Source organism: Equus przewalskii, chromosome 21 (assembly GCF_037783145.1).
Source record: "Equus przewalskii isolate Varuska chromosome 21, EquPr2, whole genome shotgun sequence".
NCBI classification, from domain to species: Eukaryota; Metazoa; Chordata; class Mammalia; order Perissodactyla; family Equidae; genus Equus; species Equus przewalskii.
In genome coordinates, this window is record NC_091851.1 from 34,624,573 (window position 1) to 34,646,948 (window position 22,376).

Consider the following 22,376-nt stretch of genomic DNA (forward strand, 5'->3'; position numbering starts at 1 on the left):
ATGAACAATAAGACCGTGTCATGTAAGTCCTGTGTTTCTCTACCCATTCTCCATTCCTTTAAAGCTAAGACATACCTAGCTCATCAGGGACTAAATCATAACAATTGGTATGTCTGGAAGGAATCCCTCTATGTTCTGAGGCTGATAAAGACAAGGAAACATATCCTCAGCTGCAAAGACTTTTAACTAGTGATACCATCATAACCTTCCACAGTTTTATTCTAGTAGATGAGATTGAATCAAATAATCAAATAATTAATCAGACATAATTAGTCAAAGAGTAGATAAATAAATATAATATAAAGTACAACTTTTTTTTTGATCTTGCCAGTCTTCCTCTTTTTTTTGCTTGAGGAAGATTAGCCCTGAGCTAACATCTGTGCCAGTCTTCCTCTGTTTTGTATGTGGGTCACAACCACAGCATGGCTGACAAGTGGTGTAGGTTCACACCCAGAATCTGAACCCACGAACCTGGGCCACTCAAGTGGAGTGCAATGAACTTCACCACCATGCCAAGGGGCCAGCTCAAAAGTACAACTTTTATAAGTGTTACCAACGACAGGTACCTAGTGCTATAAGAATCTAGAAAAGAGGGCTTGACCTGATCAGAGAAGCCATGGAAAGGTTCACAGAAGAAATGACAACTGAGCCAAAACCTAATGGATGAGGCAGAGGAATGATGAGATGAGGGAAGAACAATCCAGGAAGAGAGAATACCATCTATAAAAAAAACCTGTGGTTGAAGGGAAAGAGATGGGTATAAAATAAATTCCATAAGGTAGGAGACGGAAGTGTAGGAGGAAGCTTTGAGCAAGACAAGATGCCTCTAGAGATGGGAAAACATAAGTGAATATACAGGCATTAACATATTTCCTTACTTCTTGTGCTGGGAAGTAAATTCCTAAATGGTCAGGAACAATATAATACTATTTACTAAGATGACTATAAGGCATTCAATAAGTTCATTACAGTTGGTACTGATAAAGATATAATGGACAAAAAAAGCAAGTCTAATGGAATGATGAAAAAGTTCTGGAGATGGAAGGTGGTGATAGTTGAACAACAATGTGAATGTACTTAATTCACTGAACTATATACTTAAAAGTGTTTAAAATGATAAATTTTATGTTATGTTTATTTTAACACAATAAAAAAGTCTAAGTTCATTATAACAGTATATATATATATATATATATATATAAATATATATATATATAACAAATGTCCCAAGTGATCTATTTGGTCCTATTGTACAATGGTAATAAGTTGGTATCATAGCAAACAGGACACTTAGAAGCTGGAAGTCTCTTTGGTTAAATATATACATAGCTTCCATGTCTATGACTATGGCTATGGTTATCATGAGTCTATTGACCAAGTGATGGGCTGCTCAAGCAAAATGATGACATTTACAAAGTGACATATCTTGTCCATTTGATTATTAGAAATATCTTCTATGTTGAGGATCTCTAATGAACAGTTTCATGGAACAAAAATAATCTCATGTTATGGATCCATTTATTCAACAAATTATTCTTGAGCAACAATTATGTGTCATAATGAAAGTTCCCTTTACATTTCCCTTCTCTCAAACTTGTTCTCACCAATTTTCTAATCTTACTTATTCCACTACCCTTGCAATTCAGGCAAGCCGTTACAACTGCCCACAAATCCATGAATTAGGCTATCTTTGCTTCCAGGTAAAATGGACAAGGACAGATATTTCCTCCAGTTATGTTCACCGCGAAAATTTCCATTCCTCACAGTCCTTCAGGGCAATTGAACTATAAATTTAGTTGAAGCAGTTCATTTCCCACTGGTCCTAACATACATATCTCAGAAGGATTATGCAAACCAGACAATTTAGTTAGTCATCTCGTCTTCGGGAATTCCTGAAGAAGCCATAAGTGTGGATTTCAAATTCTGTGACCACACAACACAACCAAAGGAGTATATTTCATGGGTTGAGAGTGTAATTTGCCTGTTCATAAAATTTACTTGTGCTTCTGGGGCCATCTCATACCTGGTCCAATGTAGACTTCTTCCTTATTTTGATGGACTGTTAATGGGTTCTCTAGGTACTCGGAGCTTTTCTCAAGCATCTGTCTTTCATAGTTTTTTTACCAGACAAAGCAGAGAGTTAATGACCCTCACTGTTTTCCACCCCATAACATTTTCACCCAATGTCTTAGACCCCACACGCTTGAATGGAACATTTCATCTTCTCTCCCTGGGGACTTGCAGTTCAGAACATGCACTCCCATGCTTGCACACGACCATACAGGAACTTTAGGAACCCACTATTTAAATAATAGTGTCATTAGGTAACCTTTCTTCTGAACACACAGGGGAAGAATAGAAAGCATCAAGCACTTTGGAGCATATTTATTCCTCCATCATAGTCTAGGGCCTCTCCCACTCAGCCCTGCCACCACTTGTCTTAAAAGAGACAATGGAGCTGGTGATCAGGAGAAGCAAAGATGTTGACCCTGTTGAAAACATGGAACCAGCACCTTCAGATTCCTTGTACTCCACCGTCTGGCCCTGACCTTTCTTCATGCTGTGGAGAATGTACTCCAGCCAACACCAGACACTTAGCCTCTATCTATTGACTATTAAAACAGGTTTTAAGTCCTTTATACAATTTCATTATGAAAGCCTTCAAAAAAAGGAATCTTGTCTCTTTTGGCTCCCTCTAACAATGCATGACCTAGCACAACAGAGAAACTAAGTAACTGTTATAGTCATTACATTTTCAATGCTGGGTAGGATCATAATTAACACAGTAGAACTCAAATACACAAAAACATGTAGAGGTTATCAGAAATTTTAAAATATGTTTAACATTTTTCAAAAATAATGTCCCACCTATACCCATAATGAGGTTACTTAGATTTCTTGCCACATGGAATTTATATTATCAATCATATGGAGATGTGGAGTCATAATATGTAACAGAATTGATACAGTCTATATATATAAGTTGGACATTTTAAATCCTTTTCTCATTTACAATGTCCAAATACAAAATAATAATTTATTTCCTTAGCAAAAAGAAAATAAGGGAAAAGAATTAAGATTTGCCCAATATGAGCCAAAGTCTCTGAACATTAAAAGCCTAAAGTTCCTGACTCTTACCCAAATTCTCCCATTTGTGAGTTGTTCCTGCCCACACTTATAGGAAAGACAGTACACTATGACTGAGAGACTCCTACATGGACAGACGGTTCTGTAAAGAAAAATTGGGATGCTATTACCAGATGGGAGATATAATGCCAAACAGACAAAACCAAAAATATTCACTACATTCCATCCCTTGACTCTTCAACTCACATGCATTGCTTTCCATTTGTAAAAAGGCTTCTGACTAACATAGCCAAAGCACTTGGCCAGAACTCAAAAAGAGACTATCAAAAAGTCCCATTCATGGGGCTGGCCCCGTGGCCGAGCGGTTAAGTTTGAGCGCTCCACTACAGGTGGCCCAGTGTTTCGTTGGTTCGAATCCTGGGCACGGACATGGCACTGCTCATCAAACCACGCTGAGGCGGAGTCCCACATGCCACAACTAGAAGGACCCACAACGAAGAATATACAACTATGTACTGGGGGGCTTTGGGGAGAAAAAGGAAAAAATAAAATCTTAAAAAAAGTCCCATTCACTACCTTGACTGACTTCAGGGCTAGGGTCTCACAGGTCAAGTCCTATCTCTTTTAGCGCTATCTGAATCCTGCCAGGAAATTCTGCAACCAGTGTATCAAATGGCAAGTTTATCCATTAACCAACATATCTTAAATAAAATAGTAGGTAAAATGATAAAGAGGGAATTTCAGTTAATTCTATAACATAAGCATGGAAAAATAGGTAGCACGTTTGTGCTATACCTTACACGGCTGTAGCTAGTTTTAATAACATCCTTCCTGCAAATACATTCCATATTCCCCCACCTTTGGCCAGAACCTCTGTTTAACTGGGCTCTTTACATACCGGGTAAGTCAAATTAACATTCTAGACAGAAGAAATATGAGCTCATGCTGGGACTTCCTGGGTAGTTTTTAGTCTTTCCATCTCTAAGGCTTTCATGCTTTCTCACTTTCATGAAACTTGACCACTTAGGGTAACGTACAACACATGCTCTCGGGCTTCAGCGTCCCTTCAGTGGAGCATTAAGCATATCCCCCTTTATGGTCAGGCTCATTCACTTTAGACAAAAACCCTTCTTTTCATGCTTCACCAGGTGCATGAGAATTCCCACTGAGGTCATAAGTGTGGGTTAAGGAAGCTGTGACAACACAGCAAAAAGAGGCATAACTGGGAGTGAAATACACCTACAGTGAAATTGCCTGATCCAATACAGACTCCTTTTTCTCTCTAATGGAAGGCAATGGCTACATGGGTGCCTCAGAGATTTCTCAAGAACCTTCAAATTGTTAGTTTTCTACCACACAGAGTGGAAAATGCAATAGCAAAAAGATAAATAAAGGAAAGTTAATGACCCTCATTGTTTTCTGCCTCACATCTTTCAACTCAAGTTTTGCACTCTATGCCTTCCACTGAAATAGAACATCTTGCTTTCTGCCCCCAGAGACATGCAGTGCAGCACATTCACTGCCATATTTACACATGACAATAGAGAGACACTTTATGTAAAACAATAAGATATCCAGCATCCTGGGAGACATTTATTCAAGTCATTATACCCTAGGCCTTCTCCCACTCAGTTCTGCTATTACCCAGCCTTCTTCTTATTGGGAGCTGGGCTAGGAAGCAGGTTAGACAAAAATGTTGACTCTGTTAGAACCACGGAGCAAGGCACCTCCAGACTCTTCCCACCTGGCCCAACAATGAGGAACAAAAATCAAGAATTTAGTTTCTACCAGGTAGATCTTAAGTGTTCTCACCACATACAAAAAAATAATGGTAACTATATGAGGTGATGGATATGTTAATTCACTTGATTGTGGTGATCGTTTCACAATTTATACATATAATAAAACATCAAGTTGTACACTTTAAGTATATACAATTTCTATTGTCAATTATACCTCAATGAAGTTGAAAAAAATCAGTGAAACCTAAAAAAATAAATAAACAAAAACTAAAGGTTTCTAGGAGCTAAAATATCTTGGAACAGTGAGGGAAAGAAAAAAGAATTTAGCCTTACCTTTTACTTGTTGGATCAAGTTTAAACACGTTTATGTAAATTCACCACGAAAGACTTGAAACTAGGAACTGTACAGATCTTATTTAGTTCCCAATACCTAGAACCCAGCATAAAATATGGCATGGAGGTATAATTTGGTAATTGTGTATTGACTGTATTAATAAAGTGGAACCATATCAGACCTAAGATACTAGAACTCAGATATGCTAAAATGTAACTATTTCCTGTAACTGAACTACACTTTGCTTTCAAACTCTCCGTCTTCCTAGACTTGATTCACTTTTAGATACTTAGGCCGTCAGTTTGTTTCCCTTCCTTTCTCATTGTTCCCTCTCCATTTCTCCTCTAAGTGTGGTTCATGCCATCTGAGAGCTTATGTATTATCCTATATCAAAAAAAGAGGTGTCTGGGGGCCAGCCCAGTGGTACAGCGGTTAAGTCCACAGGTTCCACTTCAGTGGCCCCCGGTTTGCCAGTTCAGATCCCGAGTGCAGACATGGCACTGCTTGGCACGCCATGCTGTGGTAGGCGTTCCACATATAAAGTAGAGGAAGATGGGCACGGATGTTAGCTCAGGGCCAGTCTTCCTCAGCAAAAAGAGGAGGATTGGCAGCAGATGTTGGCTCAGGGCTAATCTTCCTCAAAAAAAAAAAAGGTGTCTGGTCATGAGTGGCCTCACCTTAGTCTTTGTGCATTGAGCCCTTCGCTTGCTGCCTTCTCTCCAGCATAGTCTGGCCCCCTGCACAGGCACTCATTAGGCCCTCTACACTGGTATATAATGAGCTACAGTTTATTCCAAGCGGTCATTTGGAGTTGCTAACGCAACCAGTGCTGATGACCACACACCTTGCTATTGCCTCTTTCTAAAACAACCAAAATCCCCTCCCCACACCCCAAAGGGAAACAAACAAATCTCCATCTGCTTTTTCAACCATTTCCATATCTAAGGTATCCAGGTCCCAGATCTGAGGTCTCATAGGACTACGTGAATGTTGACAAAAACTCTGCAACATCTGGACTAAATGGTAAATTTCACCATTCAAAGAGCCTAAATAAATAAATAAACATTCACTCTCTAAATTAAACTGGAAATTTTTTTCTTTCAATTTTATAATACAGCAAACAAGGAAACATATGTAACTTTGTTCATGCTATTCAATATAAGGCTATAGCTGGTCTTTATGCCATCCCTCCGCCATTGTTTACCATATTTCTCTGCCTTCAACCAGCACCTCAGTTAATCTTGTTTTCTTACCCATCATAAACCAAACCTTCATTCCTGAACAATAAGAGGTAGCCCTAATGGAAACAACCTAAGCGTCCATCAATGGATGAATGGATAAAGAAACATGATATAGATTGATTGATTGATAGATAGATAGAGAGACAGATAGATAGATAGATAGATAGATAGATAGATAGGTAGACAGACATAATGGAAAATTTTCAGTCATAAAAAAGAGGAAATCCTGCCATCTGTGACAACATGGATGAACCTGGAAGACATTATGCTAAGTGAAATAAGCCAGACACAGAAAGAAAAATACTATATGATCTCATTTATGTGTGAAATCTAAAAAAGTCAAATTCATAGACACAGAGAGTAGAAGAGTTGTTGCCTGGGGCTGAGAGGTGGGGGAAATGGGGAGATGTCAGTCAAAAGGCATAAACTTTTAGCGAACAGATAAATAAGGTCTGGGGATTTAATGTACAACGTGGTGATTCTAGTTAATAATACTGTACTGAAATACTTGAAATTTGCTAAGAGAGTGGATCTGTAGTATTTGTACCACAAATCAAAAGGTAATTCTGTGAGGTGATGGATATGTGTGTTAATTAACTTGATTGTAGTAATCATTTCACAATGTATAGGTATATCGAAACATGACATTGTATACTTTAAGTATACACAATTTTTACTATCAATTACATCTCAATAAAGCTGGGGGAGACAGAGGCAGACCTGACTAGTCACTTCACGTTTCTATATTTCAAGTTTTCCATCTGCTATTAAACTCTACTACTTCACACAGTGGTACAATTAGGTGCTGCAGGAACCCCATTCGTATCCTTCACTTGCCCTATTGTGACACATTAACCCTATTTTCCCGATAGTCAGGGTCAACTGAATAAAATTGAAAGTTCAGAAATAAATCCTTACCTTTTTGATCAACTGATTTTCAACAAGGGGGCCAAGATCATTCAATGGGGAATTCAATAATCTTTTCAACAAATGGCCCTGGGACAATTGGATACATACACGCAAGAGTGAAGTTGGACCTCTATCTCATATCATATATGAAAACTAACTCAAAATGGATCAAAGACCTAAATGTAAGAGCTAAAGCTATAAAACTCTTAGAAGAAAACACAGGCGCAAACCTTTGTGTCCTTGGGTTAGGCAATTTTTTCTTAGAATGATACCAAAAGTACAAGTGACAAATGAAAAAACAGATACATTAGACTTCATCAAAATTAAAAACTTTTGTGCCTAGGGGGCCGGCTCCGTGGCCAAGTGGTTAAGTTTGCGCGCTCCGCTGCGGCGGCCCAGGGTTCAGGTCCTGGGAGCAGACATGGCACAGCTCGTCAAGCCACATTGAGGCAGCGTCCCACATCCTACAACTAGAAGGACGTGCAACTAGGATATGCAACTGTGTACAGGGGAGGGTTGGGGAGATAAAGCAGGAAAAGAAAAAAAGATTGGCAACAGTTGTTAGCCCAGGTGCCAATCTTTAAAAAAAAAAAAAACTTTTGTGCTTCAAAGAGCACTATCAAGGAAGTGAAAAGACAACCCACGGAATAGGAGAAAATATTTGCAAATCATATATTTTATAAGGGGCTAGTATCCAGAATATATAGAGAATTCTTGCAACACAAAAATAAGAAGACAATAAATTAACTAAAACAATCTAATTTTAAAATTGGTAAAAAGTTTGAATAAACATGTCTCCAAACATGTACAAATAGACAGTAAACACATGAAAAGATGCCCAACACCATTAGCCATTACAGAAATGAAAATCAAAATCACAATGAGATACCACTTAACATCCACTAGGATGGCTATAATAATAAAGTTAGACAAGAACAAGTGTTGAATGAGATATCACCTCACTCCCATCAGAATGGCTATTATTAAAAAGACAAGAAATAACAAGTGTTACAGAGGATGTGGAGAAAAGGGAACACTCATACACTGCTGGTGGGAATGTAAACTGGTGCAGCCACTATGGAAAACGGTATGGAGATTCCTCAAAAAATTTATAATAGAACTACCATATGATGCAGCTATTCCACCTCCAGGTATTTATCCAAATAACATAAAAACACTAATTCAATAAGATATATGCACCCCTATGTTCATTGCAGCATTATTCACAACATCCAAGACTTGGAAACAACCTAAGTGTCCATCAATGGATGAATGGATAAAGAAGATGTCGTATAAATATATATGTATATACAATAGACGACTACTCAGTCACAAAAAAAGATGAAATCTTGCCATTTGTGACAACATGGATGGACCTTGAGGGTATTACGCTAAGTGAAATAAGTCATACAGAGAAAGTCAAATACCATATGATTTCACTCATATGTGGAAGATAAAAAAACAACAACAATAAATAAATACACAGATACAGAGATTAGATTGGTGGTTACCAGAGAGGAAGGGCAAAAGGCGTGAGGGGAGGGTGAAAGAGGTAAAGGGGCACATTTGTATGATGATGGATGGCAACTAGACTTTTGTTGGTGAACATGATGTACTCTATACAGAAGTCAAAATACAATGATGTACACTTGAAATTTATATAATGTTATAAACCAATGTTACTTCAGTAAAAAAATAAATAACGCACTGACAAGAATATGGAGAAATTGGAGCCTTCATTGTTGGGGAGATTCTGAAATGGAGAACTGTTTTGGAAAGCAGTTTGGCACTTCCTTAAAAAGTTAAACATGGGCCAGCCCCACGGTCTAGTGGTTGAAGTTCAGCACACTCCACTCCACGGCCCTGGTTCACAGGTTCAAATCCCGAGTGCAGACATGCTCCACTCATCAGCCATGCTGTGGAGGCATCCCACATACAAAATAGCAGAAGACTGGCACAGATGTTAGCTCAGGGCTGACCATCTTCAAGCAAAAAAACAAAAAGTTAAACAAATAGTTACTATATGATCCAGCAATTCCACTCCCGGGTATATTCTCAAGAGAAATGAAAACATACGTGTATATAAAAACTTGTACATGAATGTACATATAAGTATTATTCATAATAGCAGAAAATGGAAATAACCCAAATGTTCATCAATTGATGAACGGATAAACAAAATGTGGTGTATTCATATAATGGAATATTACTCAGCAATAAAAAGGAATGAAGTACTGATACATGTTACAACATGGATGAACCTTGAAATATTAAGATGAGGCACGGAGATGCTTCTGGAAGAAACATCACCAAGGAGAACCCCAACTTCAGTTCAAACTTGTATTGGTTGGTAATGGTGGAACTAGAAAATGTATATTCATGAAATGTCATTTGACTGGTGAATTTGAGAAGTACGTAGCTGCCTTAGGTGTTGAGGTCAATCACTTGTGTTCCATACCAACAGAGGACCTATTAAGTTCAATGTATGGAATTCAGCTGGTCAGAAGAAATTTGGTGGGCTGAGAGGTAGCTATCATATCCAAGCCCAGTGTGCATTATAACGTTTGATGTAACATTAAGAGTTACTTACAAGAATGTGCCTAACTGGCCCAGAGATCTGGTACAAGTATGTGAAAACATCCCCATTGTGCAGTGTGGCAACAAAGTGGATATTAAGGACAGGAAAGCTAAGGCAAAATCCATCGTTTTTCTCTGAAAAAAGAATCTTCAGTACTATGATATTTCTGTCAAAAGTAACTACAACTTTAAAAAGTCCTCCCTCTGGCTTGCCAGAAAACTTGTAGTTTGTTGCATGCCTGGTCTTACCTCCCCCGAAGAAGTTGTCATGGACCCAGCTTTGGCAGTGCAATATGAGCATGATTTAGAGGTTGCTCAGACAACTGCTCTCCCAAATGAGGAGGATGACCTGTGAGAAAATGAAACTGGAGCCCGACATCAGAAGTCTAGTTTTATAGGCAACTGTCTTGTGATGTCAGTGGCGCAGGATGTTTGCCACTTTATTATATAGCTGAGCAGAACATGCGCTTAATCTTTGAGATGCTGAAGGAGACGAATGGGCTTCGAAGTGAATGTGGCATTTTAAAAAAATGCCTTCATTTTTTGGACCTGCATATTTAGCTGCGCTGGAATGCAGCTGTTTCCTTCTTGAGTTTCAAATACAAGACTGCTACAGTCATATCACAACACTCAGTGGTGGAATCTTGTTTGTTACTGTCATTCCCATTCCTTTTCATTTAGAATCAAAATAAAGTTGCATTTCAAATATCTAAAAACAGAAAATATCATGTTAAGTGAAAAGATCCAGACACAAAAGGCCTCAGATTGTATGATTCCATTTATATGAATGTACAGAGAAGGCAAATTTACAGAGACAAAAAGCAGATTAGAGTTTCCAGGGGCTCGGGCAATGGAAGAATAGGGTATGAGGTTTCTTTTTGGAGTGATGCAAATGTTCTGGAATTAGATAGTGATGATGGTTGCACAATTTTGTGAATATAATAAAAACCATTTTAAATTTATGAATTTTAGAGTATGTAAATTATATCTCAAATGAAAAAAAAAAACAAAAAACAGTGTGTGGGGCCAGCCCCGGGGCTGAGTGGTTAAGTTCGCGCACTCCACTGCAGGTGGCCCAGTGTTTCATTGGTTCGAATCCTGGGTGCGAACATGGCACTGCTCGTCAAACCATGCTGAGGCGGCGTCCCACATGCCACAACTAGAAGGACCCACAACGAAGAATATACAACCATGTACCCGGGGAGCTTTGGGGAGAAAAAGGAAAAAATAAAATCTTTAAAAAAAAATTTAAAAAACCAGTGTGGTACTTGGACAGGAATAGAAACATTCATAGATAAATCAAATAGAAAATCCAGAAATACATCCAAGTATAATTGAGAATATAATAAAGTTAGCATTTCAAATTAAGGGAAATTTGATACATTCCTCAATAAATAATAGGACAATTTGCTATTCGATATGATAGTCAGGTTAGATCCCTACCCCACATCATATACAAAAATAAATTTCAAATATATTAAAGTTGTAAATGTAAAAAAAATGATAAACTAATAGAAAAAATATGAGAAAACATTTTTCTAAATTTAGGGTGATGGAGGACTTTCCAAGAAAGACAAAAAACTCAGAAGCCCCTAAATTTGTTTGCTTGTGTGTTTATGAATGACAGATTTAATTATATAAATATATGTATATAATTATAAATATTAAAAGTACTCAATTGAAGAAACCACAACAGTCTGAGAGAGCAAATAATACCCTGGGAGAAAACATTTGCAGTAAATGTAATTATTAAGACTCCCCATGGCCGAGTGGTTAAGTTCACGTGCTCTGCTTCGGCAGCCCAGGGTTTCGCCAGTTCAGATCCTGGGCGCGGACATGGCACTGCTCATTGGGCCACACTGAGGCAGCATCCCACATGCCACAACCAGAAGGACCCACAACTTAAAAAAATATACAACTATGTACTGGGGAGATTTGAGGAGAAAAAGGAAAAATAAAATCTTTTTTTAAAAAAAGACAATTTATAAAGTATCTTGCAAATCAGTAAGAAAAATGATATCTCAAGATAAAAACAACCAAAGTATAAGAAGAAACAATTCACAAATTTGAAATGTCAATAACCATGCTAAAATATTCTTATCCCCACTAGTGGTCAGGAAAATGTAAATTACAACAACGTTGGCCTGCCAGTTTTCACTAATTACATTTACAAAAAAAGAAAGTATTGGCAAGGCTGTGGTGAATAGTAACTTGCTAAATTAATATTTAGCAGATAATAATCTGCTAAATTCTGTAATATATGTGCTTTTTTAAAAAGTTTTTCTTTCTGAGGAAGATTCATCCTGAGCTAACATCTGTTACCAATCTTCCTCTATTTTGTATATGAGCTGCTGCCACAACATGGCCACTGATAGACACGTGATGTAGGTCCACGCCTGGGAACTGAACCCAGGCCACTGAGGCAGAGCAAGCCAAACTTAGCCACTAGGCCATGGGGGATGGCCCTATATATGCTTTTGACCCACCCCTAAAAGTTTATGCCATAAAAATAATTGTATGTACGTACATGAATTCTCGCGGGCTGGCCCTGTGGCTGAGTGGTTAAGTTCGCACACTCCACTTCAGCAGCCCGGGTTTTGCCAGTTCGAATCCTGGGGGCAGACATGGCACCACTCATCGAGCCATGCTGAGGCAGCATCCCACATGCCATAACCACAAGGACCCACAACTAGAAATATACAACTATGTACCCGGGGGCTTTGAGCAGAAAAAGGAAAAAAATAAAATCTTGAAAAAAAAAAAAGAATATTTGCTACAGTATTATTTGTAATTATCTATCAAAAACAACCTAATTGGCCATTAATATAAAAAAGTTAAGTAAATTGTGATATATTGATATAATCCATATAGCTATTTTCAAAGCTCAGCAATATAACGTTAAGGGATAAAAACAAGTGCCAGTTCCATCTGCAAAGCATGATTTAAATTAAGTCTTTGGTTTTTTAAACTAACATGGAAGCTCTCTTAATGAAACCTACTTAATGAATAAATTGGCACTCCATTTCCTATATAAAACATGCTGACTTATTTGTTCCCACCTTGGGAGACATGGGTGGTAGTTGGTTAAAACATAATTTATCATCAAAAGGGCAATTCTAGCACTTAGAGGAGAAAAAGACTACTGATACCTACAGATGGGTCTCTAAGCACAGGGAAAAACTTTGGAGATTAGATGGAAGGACCGAGAGCAGCAACTTTCTTTACTTTCTCTAATTCAGTAAAGAAAGTACTGGGGAGAGATACCTTTTATTTTTCTGTAATTTTTGAATATTTTTACTAGAACAGTTTAAAAGACACAGAAAATTGTCACCAAATGTTTAATAGAATTTACCAGTATAACCCGTCTCACAAGTAAAATCAGCATTTATTTAAATTTCATGCATGTATATTAATGAACTCAGGCATTCTGCTGTATGTTGAGTCAGCTTAAGTAATTTCATTTTATGGAGATTTTTATACCTTTAACCATAAAAATGCACAACTTCCTAGTAAATTTTTCACCTCCTCCATGTTTGAGTTCTATTCTTTTCACATTCCTGTTATTGAAGACGTTTATTTCTTCTCTGTTTTTCTTGGTTATTCTTGCCAAAGTTTTGTCTATTTTAATAGTACTTTTAAAATACAAACTTTTAATTTTATTTGGCAATTTTAGTGTTTATTTTTTCTAATTCATTAATTTCAACTACTATCTTCATCAATATCTTCTGTCTACTTTCTTTACATTTATTTTGCTGTTTTTGTCCTAGTTTCTTAGGTTCAAGGCTATGGTAGCTTACTTTCAAATTTTTACATTTATATATTAAAGCAATGATAATAATTTATTTACAACTGTTCATTGTAGAGCTGCTGATGTCCTGAGCCATGAGTAGTCATGATTGCTAGATGTGGAGGAGTTGAGGAAGCTGAGGTTCACCAGTAGAGCTCTGACAAACCATGACCTCGCAAGCTACATGGCTGGGTACCCAAGCACTTTCTGTCCTGCTCACTAGGCTGATTCTGGATGCACCAGAACCCTGCCCAGGCTTGGGCGCTGGGGAGATGAAATTAGGGAAATGGGTTCAACTCCACCCTCAATATATAATTTGACCCCAGTCTGGGACTCTTCTGTCTGCTATCTGCAACACCATGAAGCCTGAATGGATCTACTTTTCTCTGTGTCTCCTCATCTTTTCTATGCCTCTCGATACACTTGCAGGTTTCCTATTTCCTACAAAAGTCAGAGACGAATTGTGTGACAGCGGACATCTTGGAGGTAAGGCAAAATAAGAAGGGCAATCTAGGGGGACACTAAGAAGGAGAAGGAGGTCTAGGCAGCTTGGGTGATGTTGCTGCCAATAAGCAGAAATCAAGTTCTCCTTTTATCGCACGCTATGGGTCTAGAGCCTCTGATTCTGGGAGTTATACTGAGTTCCATCTATGGACTGGAGAAGGAGGAAAACAGAAGGTAGACTGCATTTCAGTGTCAGAGGAATGGGGGTTATGAAAATTGGATTGACACCAGGAGTGTCTAGGAAATTCCTTTATTGGAATGGATGTGTGTGTGTGTGTCTTCATGAGTGTGTGTGTATTAAATGAGCTTCAATTCTATTTAACATATGTGTAAAAGAACACTGTGTTACACTCCAGATACAGAGAAGCAGAGGCCATTGTTAACATGCTTAGAGCACTCACATTCTACTGATTTAAATTAATTTGCTCAATTCAAATTATAATGGACATGTATGAAATACTCAGGGTAAATGGGGCAAATTCCCAATTGTGGATAGGAACTATAGTTGGACTTCAAGAAAACTAACATTAACTCTTTCTTTGTCTCGAATATGGTCATCACTGCTCCTGCTCTAACCCCCTATCTCCACGTCCCAGTAAGATCAGGTGAGTCTGAATGTGTAGGAAATTAGGAGGGCTGAATGGGAAAAGACACAGACTCCGGTGGAGAAACGGAAGGCCTTTGGCCAGACTAGGCATTTTAAGCCTATCCTTCAGGAGTAGGTGTAGATGGTCAAAGACCATTTTAGCTTGTGTGTTTGCAGAGACTCTGTGGAGGTGAAAGTAAGGGCTGTCCTTGGGGAAGCAGATGAGATATTCACTTCCAGTGACATAGGAAAGCATGGGGAGAGTGAGGAAATGAGATATATTTAATATGAGGAAGGAATACTGTGATGAATGGAGGAAGCCTCAGGTCTAAGGTAGTAGAGCCACCTTATTGTCCTTCTCCAACTGTTTATCTGTGTCACTGACACAGGCTATAGTCTAGAATCATTGCCCTATATCACATATACAGTAAAATTTATGCTTGAGGAACTCTCTCAGTGATAAAGTATCAGGTTGATTTACACGAGTTGAGGAGCATTAGTACTCTGAGTCCATGAGGAAAAGAACACCAACTTACCAATGGAAAAGAAAACCTGACTCTAGGATTCTCATGTACAGATATCTGCAACTATCCTCCGAAGTACGGGATCTGTAAGTTAACTTTGACCAGGTTCTACTACAACACCCTCACATTTGTGTGTGAACCCTTCACCTTCTCTGGCTGTGGAGGCAACAGAAACAACTTTAAACATAAATATATCTGTGAAAACTTCTGTGTTTCTGAAAAGTAAGTCTCTCAGCTCCTCACCCCACCTCTAATGACACCAAATACTAGGAACCATGGTTTTTCAGGAAAAAGCTAATAAGATGCCACAGGAACCTCAGCAAGGAAACAAGAAATCATACCTAGGTTGGGGACAGTCAGTTATAGGCACAAATTTCAATGGCTCAGGCCATTTAATTCAACAAAACTCTTGAAATTGTGAAAACTGAAGCCCAGAGAGGCTAATGACTTGCCAAGCTCACTCAAAAGAAGGACATGGATCCAGACCCCTAGCTCTCCACCCAGCATCTTGCTACTACCATGATGGCCTCAGGTCTTTGAGATCCTGTTTGTCACCTCATTGTTGCACAGGTAAAAGAGAAGCTGTGAGAGTGTCGGGAGAGTGGGGGAAGACAAGTATCATGGTTCAGTTTCTATAGTGAATGGCTAAACAATAGCCTTGCACTCAAGAGCAGAATCATCACTTTATTCATTTGTATATCCTCAGAGTCCAGCACTATATTTGCTCACTAATATTTTATGCATAGATGCATGGATCAGGAGGGATATTAGTATTAAAAACAGCTATGAAGTTCTGCTGAGATGTAACAGATCCATTAATTCTACCGAGGAGCATAACAATCACTAAATTTATTTCTTTATTTATTAACAGGGACAGAGGTGAGGCAAAACCAGAAGCTTAATGCGACAGAAGGAAAAACAAAGAAAAACGAATATTCTTCACGAAAAATCATGCCAAAATTATTCTGAGTAAAAAGTTGGACTATCTCTGGGAGCTCTTTGAATTCAGAATTTTTGCTAATTTCCTTGCTTATATTTGTTTTCATGCTAATTAGATATATAAAATTTTTTTTTTTTTAAAGATTTTATTTTTTCCTTTTTCTCCCCAAAGCCCCCCCCCCCCCCGGGTACATAGTTGTGTATTCTTCGTTGTGGGTTCCTCTAGTTGTGGCACGTGGGACGCTGCCTCAGCGTGGTCTGACGAGCAGTGCCATGTCCGCGCCCAGGATTCGAACCAACGAAACACTGGGCCGCCTGCAGCGGAGCGCGCGAACTTAACCACTCGGCCACGGGGCCAGCCCCTAGATATATAAAATTTTAACTGAAAAATTCCTGCTATGTAAGCCCTGGTCTAAATTCATTCATCTCTCCCATCCTAGATTCTTCCACTGTAAACTACAAATGACCTCTCTGAAGGCATCGACCTATCTATGTATCAACCTATACAGATTCAGTCTGTACAAGGGCAATCATGGTTGACACCTCCTCGGCATGACATGCCAAAACTGAGTTTGTGTCTGTATTTTGTTACTGACCCCAGTGGATTTCCGTGTAAATGGAACTAAAATAATCATCATTAAATTATTTCATCTGTCCCAAATCAATGAGTATTCAACCCCCAACAATACTCAGATTCTAGGGAAAATGGCTCTGGTGCACCAGGTGCCAGCAATATGGAAATTGTGACTTTACAGCTGGAAGCTACGAGTCTTGAAGCAAGCTGAACTTCTACAGTGTATGGAGGGTCAGTCCCCTTTGCCTTGAGTGCCCTATTCATATTCTCACCAAGGACCCAGCCTCACAAATGAGTCCAGTGATACGAGCAGCCTAGACCAGTATTCTAAGGGCCACAAATGGTAGGGGGAACTGTGGCCCCGGGTAAAGCCACATGTGAGCATTCTAGCTCAATACCAACGATGGCAAACCCTGCCTCTAGACTATGAGCACAGCCTTGGGCAGACCTTGGAAACTGGCAGAAAGCATAGGTTAGAGATGTTACCCTATCCCCTCGCCCAGGTATTACTCCTGTGCAAAAAAAAAAAAAGGACAAATGAAACAAGAACGTAGTTTCTAGGTATTTAGTCAAAGCCTAGTATCCCAGACCATTCTGAGTCCATATAAATCTTTGTTCTAGGCGTGATAACATGAGTATACCTACCTGGTGCCCATTCATGGATTGTGAGTATTTTCCTCCGACTGCTGTGAAAACAGTATTATATAAACAAGACTTGAGTGTAATTTCCTTGAAAACTCTTTCAGAACAATATTCTAGTATTCCAAAGAATTGCTAAAAGTCAAATACTCTCTGGAGACAAAGAGCTGGAGACAATGACTACCCAAAGTCCATTTTAGCCTCAGGCTTTCAGATCTCTTCTAGGCGCTTGCCACAGAGATCAGTAAAAAGGCACAGAGCCATCGACATTTGCAGACCTTTCTACAGAAATACATGCCCAAGGAGTAACACAGGACACAAATCTACAAGAAACCCAAGTGGATTTCATGTTAAATTCGAATGAGATATTTTGAGGGGATGATCACTGATTAAAAAAGGGATAAAGACGAAAACATAAAACAAAGTCTTAGGGCACACACCAAAGACAGAATGAAGATTATGGTTCTGACCCTGGTCTCTTCCCCGAGTAATATCTGGTCACTAGAGAAACTGAAAGGTAAAATTCCATTATATATGACAGAGAAATTAAAAGTAGTTTAAGAATGATTTGGTTCCTGGTTCCAAGAACCACCCCCCCAAAAAAAGGATTTGGTGGAGCAGATCTTGGAATGTGGCACAAGTTTGGCTGTCATTGAAGAGACAATGTATTTTCCCCTCACATCTGGGTACAGAGCAGGACCTGAGAGAAGAGGTAAAGAAGGAGAAATCCCACGATCAGCACAGACGCTGATCTCCTCCCCATCCAACTCCCCCACACGCATACACTTTCCACCTCCTGCAGGAGAAGAAACAGAACATGAGAAAACCTCCAATCCTTCCTAAGTCTGGCCTTCACTGGGTCTGATGGCTCACTCCCTCCTTGTCATGTCCATACCCAGCACCCTAACAGCACCCTAACACCAGTCGCATCCTGCCAGGGTTTCCTCACCAGATTCATTCCTGATCTGACCACTTCCAAACCTCTTCAATTCTGTCTGCTGTTGCCAGAATAATTGTCCTCAAGCACCATTTCTTTTTTTTTTCCCTTTTTTTCCCTAAGATTGGCATCTGAGCTAACAACTGTTGACAATCTACTTTTTTTTTCTTTTTTTTCTTTTTTCCTGCTTTTTCCCCCAAATCCCCCCAGTACATAGCTGTATATTTTTTCAGTTGTGGGTCCTTCTAGTTGTGGCATGTGGGACGCCGCCTCAACATGGCCTAATGAGCGGTGCCATGTCCACGCCCAGGATCCAAACCCTGGGCCACCAAAGCGGCGTGCGCAAACTTAACCACTCGGCCACGGGGCTGGCCCCGCAAGCACCATTTCTATTTTTCTAGGCCCTTAATCCAGGACATGCAGTGTCTGTGGGTAAAATCTTAATTCCATCCAAGTCCCCCCACATTCTGTCCCACATTATTACTGTTTCCCACACCGTGCTTTTGTCTCAATTTCACTAATCTTTTTATGGGTATCACGGATTTTGAGAGGGGAAAGTGACCTGAAAGATCCTCTAATCCAACTCTGACCTATACATCCTCGAACTGCAGGTCTGAAATGTGAGATGACTTGACATATGTCTCATAGTAGCTCATAGTTTCATTTATGTCTTAGTGCCTTGATTCTCAGCTGGGAACTTTCTTCCATGCATGATGCAATCTCTCCTACTTCTTCATTCACTTAACATATTCATTGAGCACCTCCTATAAGCCAGATACCATATGAGGCAGGGATAAGGTAGTGAGCAAAGAGGGTCATATCTTCTCCTCACGGAATTGATAATCTGGAGAAGAGACAGATGTTACTCTAAAAACCACTCAAGTATCTAATGAAAAACTGTGATACATGATCTATAAGGAAAGTATAGGGCGTTATTAGTAGGCGTAGGAGGGGAATTTAATCTATCCATAGATTCAGCAAATACTTTCCAGAGGAATTGATAGTTGAGCTGACATCTGAAGCATAATTGGGCACAAGGGGGACAGGGATTCCCCTCAGAGGGAACAATACGTGCAAACCTTGAGGCAGGATAGTGCCTAACACATGCAAAGAATTGAATGTGCCCCATAGGGCTGGGGGCACAGTGAGGGTAAAGAGGGTAGCAGGGTCCAGGTTATATAGGTCTTCATATGCCAGGGAAAGAAGATTGAATTTATTCCGACTGTAGTTGATAAGAATGGAGGGTTCCAAAAAGGAGAGTAATGTTTTCAAGAGACCATTCAGGGAATGCTGGTTCTGATAATGGCAGAATAGCTTAGACCGAACTAACTATTCCACAGATAACAATTATATCTTGACACAATGTAAAAAGCAACTGTTTTAAGGCACTGTAGAGTAACTAAAGTTAAGTGGAAACTGGATAAGATTTAATCCTTGAAAAAAGAGAACCACACTAGGAGAGATCCATTTTACCCGGCTTTTCCACTGAGGACAATCCCCCGAATCCAACCTGCATATGGCAGACAAAACTCAAGCAGAAAACCGCAGTCTTGTGTCCTGAGCAGTCAGAGGACAGTATCCAGGATGGACTACCAAAGCATCTATATATTGAGGGGGAGATCCAGAGGACAGAACCATTAAGGAGAAATCTCTAAAATCTTTATACTATAAATTCCTCTCGAATCCTTGATTGACTCCTCAAGCTCTTATGTGCAGGTAAGACTTCCATGAATCCAAGTTAAGCAACACTGGAAAGCCTGAAAAACTGAGCAGAGATTTCAACTGCTGCCCACCAGTGAAGAAGTTGCAAGTCTGAGTCCTGAAGCGGTAGAGGGACTTGACAAACACCTCAGCTTTGAGTTGAAAGCCTAGAAGGACCATGACTTAGGAGTTAAGATCAGGTTTTAGGACTTAAACATCCATCCTAGAACTAGGGGATTACTGAAATACAGCTGCCCTAACAAAGCATGAAACCAAGTCTTCACAAATTCGAGGTGATCCAGCAATAATTTTACTGCCTGTTGACGAAAGTACAACATGCTTCAGAGGAAGATGACACAATCCAGAGGCTCTGTAACATGTCATCTGCAAAGTATATCACATCATCAAAAATTGCGATATATTCAAAGAATAGGAAAACGCAACCCACAGTCAAGAAAAAAAATTACTAGATATATCATAGAAACAAACACACAGGTTATCTATATGTTGAAATGAGCAAATAAGACTTAAAAATAATTATGATAAAGATATTTAAAAGCCTATGGAAAAAGATGGCTATATTAGATGAAGACTTGAGGGGTTTCAGGAAACATTTGGAAAATGTAAAAAAGGAAACAAACAGAAATTATAGGACTGGAAATGCAATACCTGGAATTTATTGGATGAAAATAACAGCAAATAACAGCAGAATAAATGATGAGTGAAATTGCATATAGCTCAATAGAAATCATCCAAAATGAAGCCCAAAGAGAAAAAAAATGTTTTGAAAAGGAACAAATTCTCAATGACCTGTAGACAGCATCATATAAACTAAATGCATGCAAACAGTGGTCCTAGAAGGAGAAGGGGAAAAGAAATGGAGTGAAGAACATATTTGAAAACATATTGGCCAATATTTTTTGCCAAATTTGATCAAAAACAGCAACCCACACATCCAGGCTATTGGGTGAGCCCCAAGTAGTGCAATTACTGAGAAAATGATTGGGCGCATCACACTCAAATTTTTTTTGTGTGTGTGTGTGAGGAAGATTGGCCCTGAGCTAATATCTGTTGCCAATCTTCCTCTTTTTGCTTGAGGAAGATTGTCACTCAGCTAACATCTGTGCCAATCTTCCTCTATTTTGTATGTAGGATGCCACCATAGCATGGCTTGATGAGCAGTATGTAGGTCCGTGCCTGAGATCCGAACCTGTGAACCCCAAGGCCATCAAAGTGGAGCACGCAAACTTAACCACTACGCCATCAAGCCGGCCCATGGGAACAAAAGATTTTTAAAAGAATCTTGCAAGCAGCTGGAGGGGAAAAAAGACACATTACATACAAAGACAGATCGTCAACGATAAAAACAGCAACAGCAGCATTTCTGGGTCCATTGGTGCTCCCAGTCAGTGGGACAATGCAGGACTCAGCGGTCCATGGAGCCCACAGACACCACAGGGCAAAATTCAGGCTTCCTTCTAGTAAGATATAGACTGGGCACTACAGGCCTCATGGTCCTGCAGGATCCTTCCTCAGCCCCAGGACAACATTGTCCAAGACCACAGAGGCCATACCCCATACTGCTTGCCCAGAGGAAGATAGGAAGGGGTCTTCCATACCAGCCACTCACCTCTCACCAGAGTTCAGACACCAAAGTGGAGATCTTCTCCCTTTGGGGAATTAGTGTGGCAGCTCCTTGCAGAATAATAGAGTTATTAAAACCAAGGCTCAGTTCCTATTTCTTAGACCCTGTCCAGCAGCCCCAAAGACTAGGCGTGGTTGTATGTGACCTTAGGAAGGGTTCTTTATCTCGCTGAGCCTCAGTGCACCCATCAACTACCTGGCGATATTAACCCCTGCCTGAAAAATCTCATTTGAATGTTGGGCAAAATATACCCAAAAAAAATTGCTAAAGGAAATATCCAAAAATGGAAGAGAGTGAGTATTTAAAATAAGTAGAGTGTGAGAGAAAAGTGTCGACCAACTGAGTGCAGAATCCCAAGAGTGAGTAAGGAGAAAGTAAGGGAAGGAGGTACATCTAATCCATCTTGGTGTCTCCCATGTCCCGAACCAGTGAACACTCCACAAACAACTGTCGAACGAAAGAACAGCATGTAAAACAGAATGGGCTGGTGAGATTTCTCAGGGCACACAGCAGAGAAAAAGAAGATTCGGAAAACAATGGAAATTCAATCCAATTCAGCCATTTTTAAATACTTACTTGTGGGCAAGGCACTGTGTTAACCGCTGGGAAGTCACAAAAATAATAGAAAAACTAAACAAAGCAGGGAAACA

The 22,376-nt window shown here is 39.5% G+C and overlaps 2 long non-coding RNA genes and 1 pseudogene across 2 annotated transcripts; all 3 read left to right on the forward strand.

Annotated features, from left to right (window-relative positions):
- Positions 1 to 10,284, forward strand: LOC103551943 (GTP-binding nuclear protein Ran-like; annotated as a pseudogene).
- A 3,740-nt stretch (positions 10,285 to 14,024) lies between these two features.
- LOC139078090 (uncharacterized) lies at positions 14,025 to 16,891 on the forward strand. The gene is made up of 2 exons (XR_011530847.1): positions 14,025 to 14,163; positions 16,671 to 16,891. It is a non-coding gene; the product is annotated as an uncharacterized lncRNA (long non-coding RNA).
- LOC139078089 (uncharacterized) lies at positions 15,370 to 16,278 on the forward strand. The gene is made up of 2 exons (XR_011530846.1): positions 15,370 to 15,513; positions 16,163 to 16,278. It is a non-coding gene; the product is annotated as an uncharacterized lncRNA (long non-coding RNA).
- Positions 16,892 to 22,376: the final 5,485 nt, after the last annotated feature.